General features: G+C 38.6%; 1 protein-coding gene across 12 annotated transcripts in view; it reads right to left on the bottom strand.

The window, feature by feature from the left end:
• The window catches only part of CHLSN (cholesin), a 366,272-nt gene that overhangs the window by 222,438 nt on the left and 129,765 nt on the right, over window positions 1-14,069 (bottom strand). The gene's annotated exons all lie outside the window — the stretch shown is intronic.

Genomic DNA, 14,069 nt, shown 5'->3' with positions numbered 1-14,069 from the left:
TGATAATCTCTTGTTCTATAACTGTGTTTAAGTCCTCTCTCCCTAACCAAACTATAAGGAATTCAAATGGACAGGGGATGTAGTTTTGTATCCCTATACAGCACAATGCTCCTCCAGTGAAACTCTACTCTGATGCTTAATTTGTATCCCCAGCACACAGCATAGTGCCAAACACACACATTAGGCACTTAATAAATGTTTAACTGAATCATGAATATGGTCATGGGTTCTTGAAGACTCTGTCAACAGACTTTTCCCAGTCAGCACAAAGTAAGGTGTACTCTGTGCCAGATATCTCTGGTCATGCCTAGGGGTATTCAAAGAGACTGGCTCCTGGATAATGCATTTTTCAGCCACAGCAACCAATGAAGACCCCCTAACTCAAGTGCAGCAGGGTCGCACAACTGCATTGGTGGGAGGGGCACCCACATCAACAAGAGAGCTTCCGGTAAGGCTCAAGAAAGCAGAGGGTTGACTTTACAATTTAAGTTTTTGTCTTCCTGTCTCTAGTTTCTAGAATTTTTTTTTTTATCTGAACCAGTAATTTCCTTGGTATAAAAAGGAAACTCCCTCTATTAACACCTATCAGCAATTTCTCTGAAACTTTTAGACTTTACTGTTTGAGGCAGTGAAAGGTTAGGTGGCTTGCCCAGGCTCAGAAACCCTGAATATGTCCCTTGGGAGATTTGAACCCAGGTCTTCCTAACTCCAAGTCATGTTCTCTATTCACTACTCCATGTGGTCTCTCTACTAGGAGCTTAGTAAGTGTTTAAATTATTTAATTGTGCTGCAGTCATCTATTACTCATCCAATAAGTATCAGCTGATTCATTATAAATGAACACTTCTTGTATTGAATTATACTATGTGAACTATTAAAAACATGGAGGAACTGACTGATTAAAGGAATATTATGAATTCCTTTGTATAATAAAGAAAATGAACATTGTGGTTGATTTGTACATCTAAGTTTTTACCCATTTTTAAAAAATTTATAAGTATACTATTATTGGACTACTATGACTTGCCCTCCTTCCCTTTCTTGATCTAAACACAACCACTGTCAAATTTGCCCTAAAACTCAGCAACATCATAGGGTTTGGGGAGGCTACTAGAGAAATATAAACAGTAAATAATAACTTATACTTGTATAACAATTAATTCCTTTTCAAAGCATCTTCATAAATATTATCTCTTGGAATCAAAGCAAGTAATCCCTTCCCTTCCTAAAATATAGGTCAGGAAATCTACTGCAGTAATATTACTAGTCAGTGCCAATACCTACTTTTCAGCATATACAGTACCCTGGGATCAGAGAGACTTGGAAACATACGGCTGCCTAACTCTATGCATTCTGATTCTATCTTTCTTTTCTTTTGAGTTACAAGCATTTTATTTTCTCTCCCCCCACAGACTTTGCACCCCCCCCCAAAAAACTTTGTAAGAAATCTACATAGTCAAGCAAAAAAAACTCCTATACTGACCTCATCCAAAAATACCTGCCTCATTCTGCATATTTAGCTTATCACTTCTCAACAATAAAAGAAGATTAAGCCATAGACATGAGCAGAGATCAGGCCTGAAAGGAATTAGTGGAGACTTTACAGAAATGCGACTGGGGAAGGTGACCACTAGCAATTCAAGGTGGAGGGAACATCTAGTGCTTCTCAAGCTACTGCAGCTTTCATGCACTAGAGACACCAATATAGCCCCTGGAAACAGTGAGGAGCAGTGTGGTTAAAAACAAATAGGCAGCTAATAGTTTTGTAAACAACACCGGACAACTCCACTGTTGGGAAATCAAGACAACCAGAGCTTTGCCTTTGCAGGAAACAATAAGGGAGTACACATGGAGTACATGATTTGTTTGACACTTGGAAAAATCAGACTTGTAGCCTAGAGAGGTGCCTTATCATGAGGGTTCTACTGTGGTTATCTTGCAGCTCCAGTACCAGGATCAATACCTTTGGGAACTCTAGAGACTCAGGTTTTGGAGGCCACAGCGATGCCAGGGAATAAATTGTCCCCAGTGACAGAAGGAAAAGGGGAAATGTTATTAGGGATTATGAATTCCATGCTAGGGTATAAGCAAAGCACAAAGAGAGCTTCAGTGTTCTTGTAACGCTTCTTTGCTTCAAGTACACAGAACATGAGAAAATGCAAAGGAGGAAATGAGCATCAAAGTGGCATGAAGTCATGAACTTTTGCTTCCGCATTTGCAAGTGACCTTGGGGTGACCTGGTAAGTGGGGAGCTATGATATTTATTGTGGGAAATTATATCACTTTATAAGCTCGAGTTTTTAAGGGCTAGATGTGCAAGCAAGGTATGTTTTCCCCCCCAGGCACTCTGTTAGCAATTCAAGTAGCTATCAAAAGGTGAACACTGCTGCCTGGACGTGATATCATGGGCCACCATGCTTGGGATGCATTTCTTCCTCATCCGTGCCTTTCACTTCCTTTAGAACACAGCTCAAATATCACCTCCTGAATGAGGCCTTTCCAAGCTTTCCATGGGCACTACTGTTTCCCTATAAAATTGGCTCTGCATTTATTTTTATTTTTCTTTTTTTTATTTAACTTTTAACATTTATTTTCACAAAATTTTGGGTTACAAATTTTCTCCCCTTTTATCCCCTCCCCCCCAAACCCAAGCATTCTAATTGCCCCTGTGACCAATCTGCTCTCTCTTCTATCCTCCCTCTCTGCCCTTGTCTCCGTCTTCTCTTTTGTCCTGTAGGGCCAGATAGCTTTCTTTACCCCTTAACCTGTATTTCTTATTTCCTAGTGGTAAGAACATTACAGTTAATCCTAACACTTTGAGTTCCAACTTCTTTAGCTCCCTCCCTCTCCACCCCTTCCCTTTGGAGGACAAGCAATTCAATATAGGCCAAATCTGTGTAGTTTTGCAAATGATTTCCATACTAGTTGTGTTGTATAGGACTAACTATATTTCCCTCCATCCTATCCTGTCCCCCATTACTTCTATTCTCTTATGATCCTTTCCCTCCCCATGAGTGTCGACCTCGGATTGCATTCTCCTCCCCATGCCGTCCCCTCTATCCTCCCCCCCACCCTGCTTGTTGCATTTATTTTTAAAAACAATTTTATTATAGTTTGTTTTTACATTGCCTAGATTTTTCTCAGCAAGATTCCCCCTCTATCCTTCCAGAAAGCCATCCTAATGTTAAGGAAGGAAGGAAGGAAGGAAGGAAGGAAGGAAGGAAGGAAGGAAGGAAGGAAGGAAGGAAGGAAGGAAGGAAGGAAGGAAGGAAGGAAGGAAGGAAGGATGGAAGGAAGGAAGGATGGAAGGAAGGAAGGATGGAAGGAAGGAAGGAAGGAAGGATGGAAGGAAGGAAGGATGGAAGGAAGGATGGAAGGAAGAACAAACCAGCAAAATTGAAACTACACATGCTCTCACTGACCTACCTCTACGAAGGCATGGATAGAATTGTCTTCTCATCGTTCTCTTTTGGGGCCCAAAGATTGTTCTTTGTAATTTGGCAAGATTCACCTTCCATTGTTTCATGGTTGCTGCTCTTTCCATTTACATTGTTGTAGTCAATCTGTATACTGTTTTCTGGGCTCTCCTTACTTCAATTTGCATTAGTTTATATAAGTCTTTCCCCAACTCTGTATTCATCAAATTTGCTGTTTCTTACAGCACAGTGCTAGTCTCATTCATGTACCACAATTTGTTTAGTCATGTCCCCAAAGATGAACATATTCTTTTTTCTAGTTCATTGTTACTACAAAAAGTACTGCTATAAATATTTTGGTGCTTATAGGGACGTGCTTCTTATTGATAATCTCCTTGGAGTATATGCTTACTACTGAAAACTCTGAGTCAAAGGATAGAGATATTTTGGCCACTTTTCTTGAATATGAGTTGAAACCTCAGGATTGTTTTGATTTGTATTTCTTTTACTATTAGTGAATTGAAGCATCCTTTCATATGGTTAGTAACAGTTTGCAATTCTTTTGAGTTTGACTTGAGTTTCTGAATTCTTTGTCTGATCAGTCACAGTCAGATACGCTAAATCTTGACCCCAACATAGTGATGTCACTTTGGTGCTCTTCAAGAACAAAGGACAACAACCAACTAACCAACCAATAGTTTGTAATTCTTTTGAGAACAGTTTGCTCAGGTCCTTTGATTACTTATCTATTACAGAAAGGCTTTCGGTTTTATGCACATATGCATTACATATATATGTATGTGTATCTATGCAAATATATAATAATTATGTAAGATACAATATATTCTATAGGTTATATATAATTATATAAAAATTATTTTATATATAAATTATGCATAAATAATTATATATTAAGAATAGATTTTATGCACTATGTGTAGAGTACATGTATATGTGTATATAAATATATATCTTCTATACCAGGCATAAATACAATAAATATATACATATATTTCTTAGTTTTCTATATATTTTAGACATAAAACCTTTATCTAAGAAATTTGATAAAAATGTTTTTTCCATTCAACTACTTCCCTTCTTATCCTAAATGAATTTTGTTTGTGTAGAAGCTTTTCAATTTTGTGCAACAAAAATTATTTAATCTTTTACAAACTTTCCTTTATTGCTTTTCCAGGTAGGAACACAACTTCTTCCCATAGCTGTGAAAGGTATATGATCTGCTTTTCTTCTCACTGAATCATCCTCACTACCAAAGATACATGTACATTTTGAATTTTTTGTGAAATAAGGCACAAGATACTGGTCTAAGTTTAATTTCCATCAGACTTCTTTCACGTTTTCCTAGTGGTTTTTGTCAAATAGGTAGGTAATTTGCATTTTAGGGTTTATCAAATACTGATTGTGTTCTCTTTGCATTTACTTTATATGACTTTTGCAAATACCACTTGGCAAAAAATTTTGGGGGTACACATTGTCTTTATGAATATTTGGACTATTTCATTTATGTATGTATATATATACATATAAATATATGTATGTATGTATTTATATCCCCAGAACTTAGCACAGTACCTAGCAGGTAGTAGTTGCTTAATAAATGCTTATTATTTGGAACTACAGAAAAAGTTTCTAAATTGTACACACACTTTGAGTTATCACTATTAAACCTAATCCCAAACAGATCAAAGAAAGAAAAATCATTCCACATGCAGAAATACAATACTGGAAAAGAACTGGAAAATGTAGGGATGCCTAGCGCTTGGAGAATGGCTGAATAAATGATGGGATATCAATGTGTTGGGATATTTTTGTGCTATAAGACACAAATAATTTGAGAAACTTGAGAAGATTTGTATGAACTGAGTTAGGGTGAAGTGAGTGGAACTAGGGGAACTATTTATACAATAACAACCGTAAAGAACAACAATTTTGAAACAGTTAAGAACTCTGCTCAATGCAGTGCTTAATTCTGATTCCAGAAGAGTGCTGATAAGAATGATAGCCACCTCCTGACAGATGACAGACTAAACACATTCTCAGACACACTCTTGGACATGAGCAGTGGGGTAATCACTTTTGCTTGACTAAACATATCTGTTACAAAGGCTTTGTTTTGTTTTGTTTTTCCACTGCATGAAGGGGGTGTGGGGGTGGGGAGAAAAAAAAATGCTTCATAACTGAAATAAAATAAAATTCAACTACAAATAGAAAATTAATAAATGATTATTGATTGACTGACCTAATAAATATTAACAAGAGTTGAAATGATAGAGAAAAACCCTCGGGGGAATACTTGCTAATTTGTCAGGGAAATTACCATGAGGGAGAGAATTTGAGCTGGGGAGTATCTCAGGCAAGAAGACCAGAATGAGCTATAGGCATAGGGTTGAATATGCATGGTATGGGAACCAATGAAGAGAATAAGCAAAGTACAAGGTTTTGCAGTACTAGTTTTGCAAAGTATAAAGGTTTGCAGAGGTAAATAGCAGGATGCAAGAGATTGGGGACGTAAGAGGTTGGGGATTCCCCTTGAGTAGCTGTACCATAAATGTGCAGTCTTTGCTAAAATCGAGGTGAAAGAAATTGGGGCACGAAGCAAGACTGCCATTATGTCAAATTCAACATGTCAAAAGAGAATTCCTATCCCTATCCCCCACCCACCCACCTTTCTTGCAAATATCCTATTTCTCCTAAGGGCAGCACCATCTTTTCAGTCACCATGAGTGACCAAACTTGAAAAGTGCCAACACTTAAGATTGGCAGCACAGTAAAGAGTTAATGTCATGAGAACAGATAACCAAGATGGAAACTCCTTACAAAGGAGGGCCCTGACATGACAGGAAATTCAGAAGGCACAGAAATTTTGTTTCCCTTATCTAGATTCCCTCCTAGGTTAGCTAGGAAATTCTGGCATGGCAGCTTAAAGCAGAACTTCACAGAGATTGTGGGGCTGAAGCAGTCCATCTGCCTGTAGAATAGTCATTGAACAGATGGGAGAAAATTTTAAAGCCCTTTCTTGACATCCTAGAGAAAATCAGCCAAATTATCCACTCAGGCTTCCCAAGAGGAGGCAGCTGGAGACAATGTGGTTTTCTTAGACTAACGGAAAAGCTATGGGTCAGAGAGGGTGAAAGAGCATGTAGGCCAGCCAGCCCTATGTGTCTTCCAGAAACTCTTAAAAATATGCCTTCGAGGCTGAGAGAACTCGGAGAGGAAGGACTATTTTTGCTAAGTCAGAGCTGCAAAGTGAAAGGAAACCCAATAACATGTTATATTTGAAGGCCTGTCTTGCATACACACTCGAGCAAGTGTGATATTTGTGAAGCAGGGGATTTTCTTTTGGCTGATATCTATAGGGCTGTTCCTGGTACAACAATTTGTTTCAATGTGGCAGATTTACATGTTGCCTAAAATATCACAAAAATACCAGGCTTCCCATCTGGCTCTGTAGAGAATATTATTGCCATTTTGAAGATGACAAGGTTGAAGCTCAGCAAAGTTAACTTGACCAGCATCATACAGCTGAAAGGGTATTCTAACCTAAGTGTTTTTGCTCTACATCTGATGTAGTTTCATTATAGAGTCTCTCTTCCACTAGGACGTGTACAGTAAGAATAATACTGTTGTACTCCTACAACTTCTGTTTTCCATATTATCCTTAACAGCCTCCTAAGAGGGAGGAGGTATATTCTGTAAAATTCCAGAACTAAGTCCAACCTGCAGAAATGACAAAGGCTGTTTCGTGAGGAAATAATCTCCAAGTTAATAGGAGAGTTCAAGAAAAGAATGGATAAGATAAAGAATAGATAAGATTCAATATATTAGGGATAAAGATTTCTGCATCATGCAGATGGCTGGGCTAAATGTCCTCTTCTAACTTTAAATATTTTACAACTAAGTCATAAAACCACAGAGCTGGAGGTTTTCTTACAGAAGACACAGGAGACACAGGAGGCTGAACCAAAACACTGAGCTGATTCAGGATACCTCCTGCCCATTTGCTCATGTTGCTGATCATGTCCCTATTTGAGAAGACAGACAATTAAGAATTCAATAATCAGAAACAGGATAATATCAGGAAGAAGAAGACTGTATTATGATCTCAGAAAATGTGTATTCCAGTATCCTGGGCCAGAATGCCAATCAGGACCAGAATCAGATTCAAATATGACTGGGAAATGTTTAACAAAATAAATAAAATACAATACAACATAGATAATGTTAATTTGTTGTTTTCTAGTTCAATGTGACATATAGGGATTAATTTCTATTTGAGTTTACTACTTTTGTGTTAGCCCAATGCAACAGAGAGGGAAAGGATATAGAATCATAGATGGTTAGTGAGTCAAAGGGCCTTTCAGAGGCCATCTATCTAGCTAAGGAAAGTGAAACCCAGAGAGCTGAAGTGATTTCCCCAAAGTCACACACTGGTGTCAAAATGACTTGATCCCAGAACCCTCAATGCAGTGCTTGGTCCCTTACAATAAGCTGTATGTTTTATGTGAGAACCAAGACATTAAGGAGGGACCTATAATAAGTACAGACTAACAGACTGTAGTCAGCCATTCAAAAATGACAATGACATACTTGCATTACTAAAGGTTAGTGGAAGAAAAACTATTTGGATGGGAGAAACCCTTTTAGGCAATCCTGAATTACACCAACACGCTGCCTGCCTACTCCTTTATGAGTGGGGCCCAACCAGATGCACATGATGAGGCCCACACATATAGTTAAAATGTTTCATTTACTGATCGGATGCAGAATCCCAAAGAACTGACCTAATATTTAGTAGTACCTGTCTGTAATTACAGCTCTGCTACTAACCTCACTGTGTGAACCTGAAAAAATCCCTTTGACTCTGGACATCCCTTTCCTCATCTGTAAAATAAACCGACTGGATCAGATGATCTACAAGGTACCCTGGGCCTCAGTTTCCTCATCTGTAAAATGAAGTTGTTGAACTATATCATCTTTTAGGCTCCTTCTTACTCTAAAATTCTATTACTATGAAATTTGATTACTACACCCTCCTGAGAAAATGTGCAACAATAACCATGCATAGCCTTCCTTCACCTTCCAAGGAAAGCTCTGTCTTCCACCTATTAGGGCCTAAATAAATTAGGGAAACTAAAAATCAGTTTAAATTAAACAGATGCATCAAAATAAAATGGCAATAAGAGAAGGGCACAGAGGAAGTTTCATTTTACCATGCTTTCACCAACCCTTTATTAAGGAGAGAAATTATTAATGTATTAGGCTGAGGAGGTCCTGGGTACACTGAACAAGCTGATTTAGCCTCTGCTCCAAAAACCAAATGGTCAACGGGAGAAGGCCAGGTTGGGGGCGAAAACCAACCACTTCTAGGGCAAAGAGACAATTCAGGCATCTCTGGCTAAGTACACTAATCTATTCTGGTCTGTGGTGAGTCACAATCTTTGAATTCTTGGTTTAAAGAGCACTGTCTCTTTCTTGCTCAGCCAAATAGGCAAGGTGATTAGGCAGATGCTTAATAATTGTTCCTGAATTGACTGAATCTCAAAAGACTGCTCCACAGTGATAAATTACATGGGACCCAAACCTATCTGGGTTTGCAGGGAATAGAGAAAAGCATTTAGGGCTGAGCTCTTTGCTTAGCAGGCTCCAGGAACCCCCGTACCCATAAGCATACTCCCTCTGCTTGATGGCTTTTAGCTTTTTGATTAGACAAAAATATACTCAGAGGCTGTTCACATCCAGGGGGGAAAAATCTCAGTCCCCAGTCCCAGACAGAATGGGGCTCTAACTTATTCTCAGCAATAAATACCTAGCTATCTGATTTACCCACTGATGAACCTATTTTAATTTCAGAAAAGATTCTGCAGTAGGTTACAAGGTGTTTACCATGGTACCTTTCCTAGGGAGTGCACCAGTGAAAAGCCAAATCATCCATGAGGCTGTGAGTCAGGACACTCAGATTTGGTTCTCTGTTTAGCCACTAACAAGTTATGTTGCCTTGAACATCTCACAACTTTTCTAGGCCTGTGTTTTCCAACTCTGTAAAATGAGGAGGTGAGAACAGATGCTCTCTTAAGGTCCCTTCTAGCTCTAAATTTCTATAACAATTATCTTCCTTCTCCTACCCCTGGGCGCAACAACCTAGAGGAAGATAACTGATCCAGCCTGAGCCCTTAGGTTGAGTAGTCAGGAAGAAGATCCTTCACATCCAAGACATTTCCTGTCCATTTTATAATTAGGTTTTTATAGCACATAGTAAATGCTACCAATGATTGCAAATTGGCTGATTCAAAGGTGAAAATCCAAATAAAGGGGCTGGATAACATCCTTCAAAGGCAGGAAATAATATCCTTTTAACACAGTTTAGTTTAAGCTAGTTTCTGATGATTCAATTCTATGGTGGAGGAAGTTGCAAAACAGTGTGTGTGACTAGACTCACATGCAATGCAAATCCTGTTCCTCAATATTCTTTAATGTATTCAGTCTCTCTCCTGACCTCCAGTCCTGTATCATGCTGGACATTTTGAACAAACTGGATGTTTGTGCCTATTACAAATTTGAAAATGAATGCTCTGTGGGTATCTCAGCCTTACCACATCCAATACAGAACGCTACATCTTTCCCCCCAAATTTCTTGCAAACTTAGTTCTTTCTCTCTAAATCCTTCCAGTCACCCAGATTCACAAATTCCAACTCATCTGTAGCTCTTCACTCTACCTCAACCCACCATATCTGGTGCCTTTCCTCTATGATTATATTATTTTCTTATAATATTTCCATGTTGTCTCTCCCCATGAGAGTATGAGCTTTTTCATGGCAGGTGCCATTTATAGCCTTTCCTTGTATCCCCAGTGCTTGGGATAGTCCCTGGCACAAAGTAGGCACTTAATAAATGCTTGATGACTGACTTGATGTCCAATCAACTGCCGAATTTTGTATTACCTCTGTTCTATCTCTTGCATATGTGCTCTTTTCTTTTTTAAAAAATTAATTTATTTTCAGTTTTCAACATTCACTTCCAAAAGATTTTGAGTTCCAAATTTCCTCCCCATATCACCTCTCTGTCCACTCCAAGACATCATGCATTCCAATCACTTCTTCTCCTAATTTGCCCTCTCTTCTATCACACCCCACCCTTCTCTCATCCCCTTCCCCACTATTTTCTTGTAAGGCAAGACATATTTCTATACCCTATTGCCTGTATATCTTATTTTCCAATTGCATGTAAAGACATTTTAACATTCATTTTTAAAACTCTGAGTTACATTTTCTCTCCTATCCTCCCTCCTCACTCATCACCACTGAGAAGGCAAGCAATTTGATAATATGTTATACATGTGTAGTCATGCAAAATACTTCCATAACAGTCATGTTGTAAAAGACTAACTATATTCCCTCCATTCTATCCTGCCCCCTATTTATTCTATTCTCTCTTTTCATCATCCCTCCTCAAAAGTGTTTTCTTCTAATTATCCATTTGCCTTCCCTTCTATCATCTCCCCACCTCCCCTGTGCTTATCCCCTTCCCCCATACCTTCCTGTAGTGTAAGATAGATTTCATACCAAATTGAGTATACATATTATTCCTTCCTTAAGCCAAATCCAATAAGAGTAATGTTCACCCTTTCCCTCTCACCTCCCCTCTACTGAAAAAGCCTTTTCCTGCCTCTTTTATTTGAGAGATGATTTACCCCATTCTATTTCTCCCTTTCTCCTTCTCCCAATATATTCTTCCCTCACTTCTTAATTTTATTTTTTTTTAGATAACATCCCTTTCTTTTCAACTCACCCTGTACCCTCTGTCTATATGTATACAATCCCTCCAACTACCAAATACTGAGAAAAATCTCAAGAGTTACAAATATGATTCCACGTAGCAATGTAAACAGTTCAACTTTAGTAAATCCCTTATGACTTCTCTTTCCCGTTTACCTTTTCATGCTTCTCTTGATTCTTGTGTTTGAAAGTCAAATTTTCTATTCAGTTTGGGTCATTTCATCCAGAATACTTGAAAATCCTCTATTTCACTGAATGACTATTTGCCCCCTGAACCTACCCAGTTTTGCTGGGTAGGTGATTCTTGGATTTAATCCTAGCTCCTTTGACCTCTGGATTATCATATTCCAAGCCCTTTGTTCCCTTACTGTAGAAGCTGTTAGATCTTGTGTTATCCTGATTGTGTTTCCACAGTAGTTGAAATGTTTCTTTCTGGCTGTTTGCAATATTTCCTCCTTGACCAGGGAGCTCTGCAATTTGGTTACAGTATTCCTAGGAGTTTTTCCTCTTTCAATATCTATTTTACTCTCTGGTTCTAGAATATCAGGGTATTTTGCCTTGATAATTTCCTGAAAGATGTCTAGGCTCTTATGGCTTTCAGGAAGTTCAATAATTTTTAAATTGTCTCTCCTGGATCTGTTTTCCAGGACAGGTGATTTTCCCAATGCAATATTTCACATTGTTGGCTATTTTTTTTATTCATTTGATTTTGTTTTTTAATTTCTTGATTTTTCATAAAGTCATTAGCTTCCATATGGTCTATTCTAATCTTTAGGGAATTATTTTTTCCATGAGTTTTTGGACCTCCTTTTCTATCTGGCCAATTCTGCTTTTTAAGGCATTCTTCTCCTCATTGACTTTTTGGATCTCTTTTGCTATTTGGATTAGTCTATTTTTTAAAGTGTTATTTTCTTCAGCATTTTTTGGGTCCCCTTTAGCATGTAGTTCACTCATTTTTCATGATTTTCTTGCATTACTATCATTTTTCTTCCCAATTTTCCCTCTACTTCTCTTACTTGATTTTCAAAATCTTTTTTGAGCTTTCCATGGCTAGACCAATTCATATTTTTCTTGGAGGCTTTGGATGTAGAAGTTTTGACTTTGTTACCTTCTTCTGTTTGTATATTTTGGTCCTCCCTGTTACCAAAGTAAGATTCTATAGGCTGATTCTTTTTCTGGTTTTTGCTTGTTTCCCCAGCCATTTACTTGACTTTTGAGCTCTTTGTCAAGGTAGTTCTCTGCTTCCAGTGGGGAGGGAGAGGGGGTATACTGTCAGCTCCTCAATTCCCCCATAACTTGTGGGCCTAGAACTCCAGAAATAGCCACTGCTGTGTGCTCCTCCACCCCCCCCGCCACCCTGGGGCTGGGGCCAGACCACTCTACTCTCACATAGGTCTGAAAGGTTTTTTCCACTGACCTTCCAATTTTTCCTTGGTGTTTTGGAGTCATAAAGTCTGGAAACCACCAGAGATGCCTGAGATTCAGTCCCCCCAAGGCCTGCTCTGGTCCCGTCTGTGCTGGCAAGACCCACATTGGACTGAGCTCTGATTCCAGCACAGTGCGATAGATGCTTCCCATTGACCTTCCAGGTTGTCTTGGGCTGGGTCATTCTGTGAATTCTGCAGCTCCAGAATTTATTTAGAGTCATTTTTTACACGTATTTGGCTGGGCTTGGAGAGTTCTCGAAGTTCCTGCTTCTACTTGGCATTTTGGCTCTGATCCCCTATGTGTTCTACTTTCTACTCACATCACCACCCACGTTTAGGGCTTTATCACCTCTCAAACAGACTATTTCAATAGCCTCCTATGTGGTCTTTTTTGTTCAAGTCTCTCTCAAGTGTTCAATTCGAGAGAAATGATTATTCCTCTCTTATATTAATAATCAATTATTGAATCAGGACCAAGGATTTTCCCCCTTTCTACTTCCTCATTCAGAAATCAGTCCCAGTAGGTTATTTGGGCAGCTTTTGAAGTATAGGGCTGATAATGAGAGGGAAAACTCAGATCTGTTCAAAAAGTAAAGGAATTTTAATTTAGGCAAATTGGTCCAGTCCATTGTCTTCTACTCAGACAGGTCTGAGTAAAAGTGGATTCTCCCTTTTGTCTAGATTACCCTATATGGGGTAATATGAGTATAGAAAAGTTTATATGACTAAAACTGAGTGATCAGAGTCCCATCCTCCAGATCCTCATTAGAATATATAATATTCACTCTCTTACTACTTATTAACCAATCAGAGCTGATTTCCAGCCTCAGGTGCACCCCCTTTTCCAAAGACTTTATAAGTACTGAAGGTTCCACAGGTTAGGCCTCTTTGATAGTTGAGAGGACAAACGAGCCCTTTTTGTTGACTACTTGCTAGCTATAGTTGATAAAACTGATTATAATTTAGCCAGAAACGATGTCTCTTGGAAATTTTTACTACTCGACACAAATCTATGCTTCATACAGTTAACAAAGAGGTATTCCTAAGTCAGAGATCGGATTACAGTGGCTCCCTATTAACTTTAGGGTCAAATATAAACCCTATGGTCTTCCACAACCTCCGTTACAAGCCTTAATATATATTATTATTCCGTTTCATGCAACTCTTAAGTTCAGCCAAACTGACTTTCTCACTGATCCTTGAACATGATGCTCCAACTCCTACCTCTCTGCTTCTATGTAGGTCATCAGTTCTTATACCCGGAATGCACTCCTTTCTCACATTTACCTACAAAGAATCCCTAGTTTCCTTAAAAGCTCAACTCAAGGGCCACTTTCTAAATGAAACCTTTCCTAATCTCAGATACCAGTGCCTCCCCATACTTAAAGCAACAACAAAAATCACCACTTATTTGTTAAAGTGTCTTTCCCCA

Source organism: Notamacropus eugenii, chromosome 3, assembly GCF_028372415.1.
Source record: "Notamacropus eugenii isolate mMacEug1 chromosome 3, mMacEug1.pri_v2, whole genome shotgun sequence".
NCBI lineage: Eukaryota > Metazoa > Chordata > Mammalia > Diprotodontia > Macropodidae > Notamacropus > Notamacropus eugenii.
This window is presented reverse-complemented; position numbering and strand designations above follow the sequence as displayed.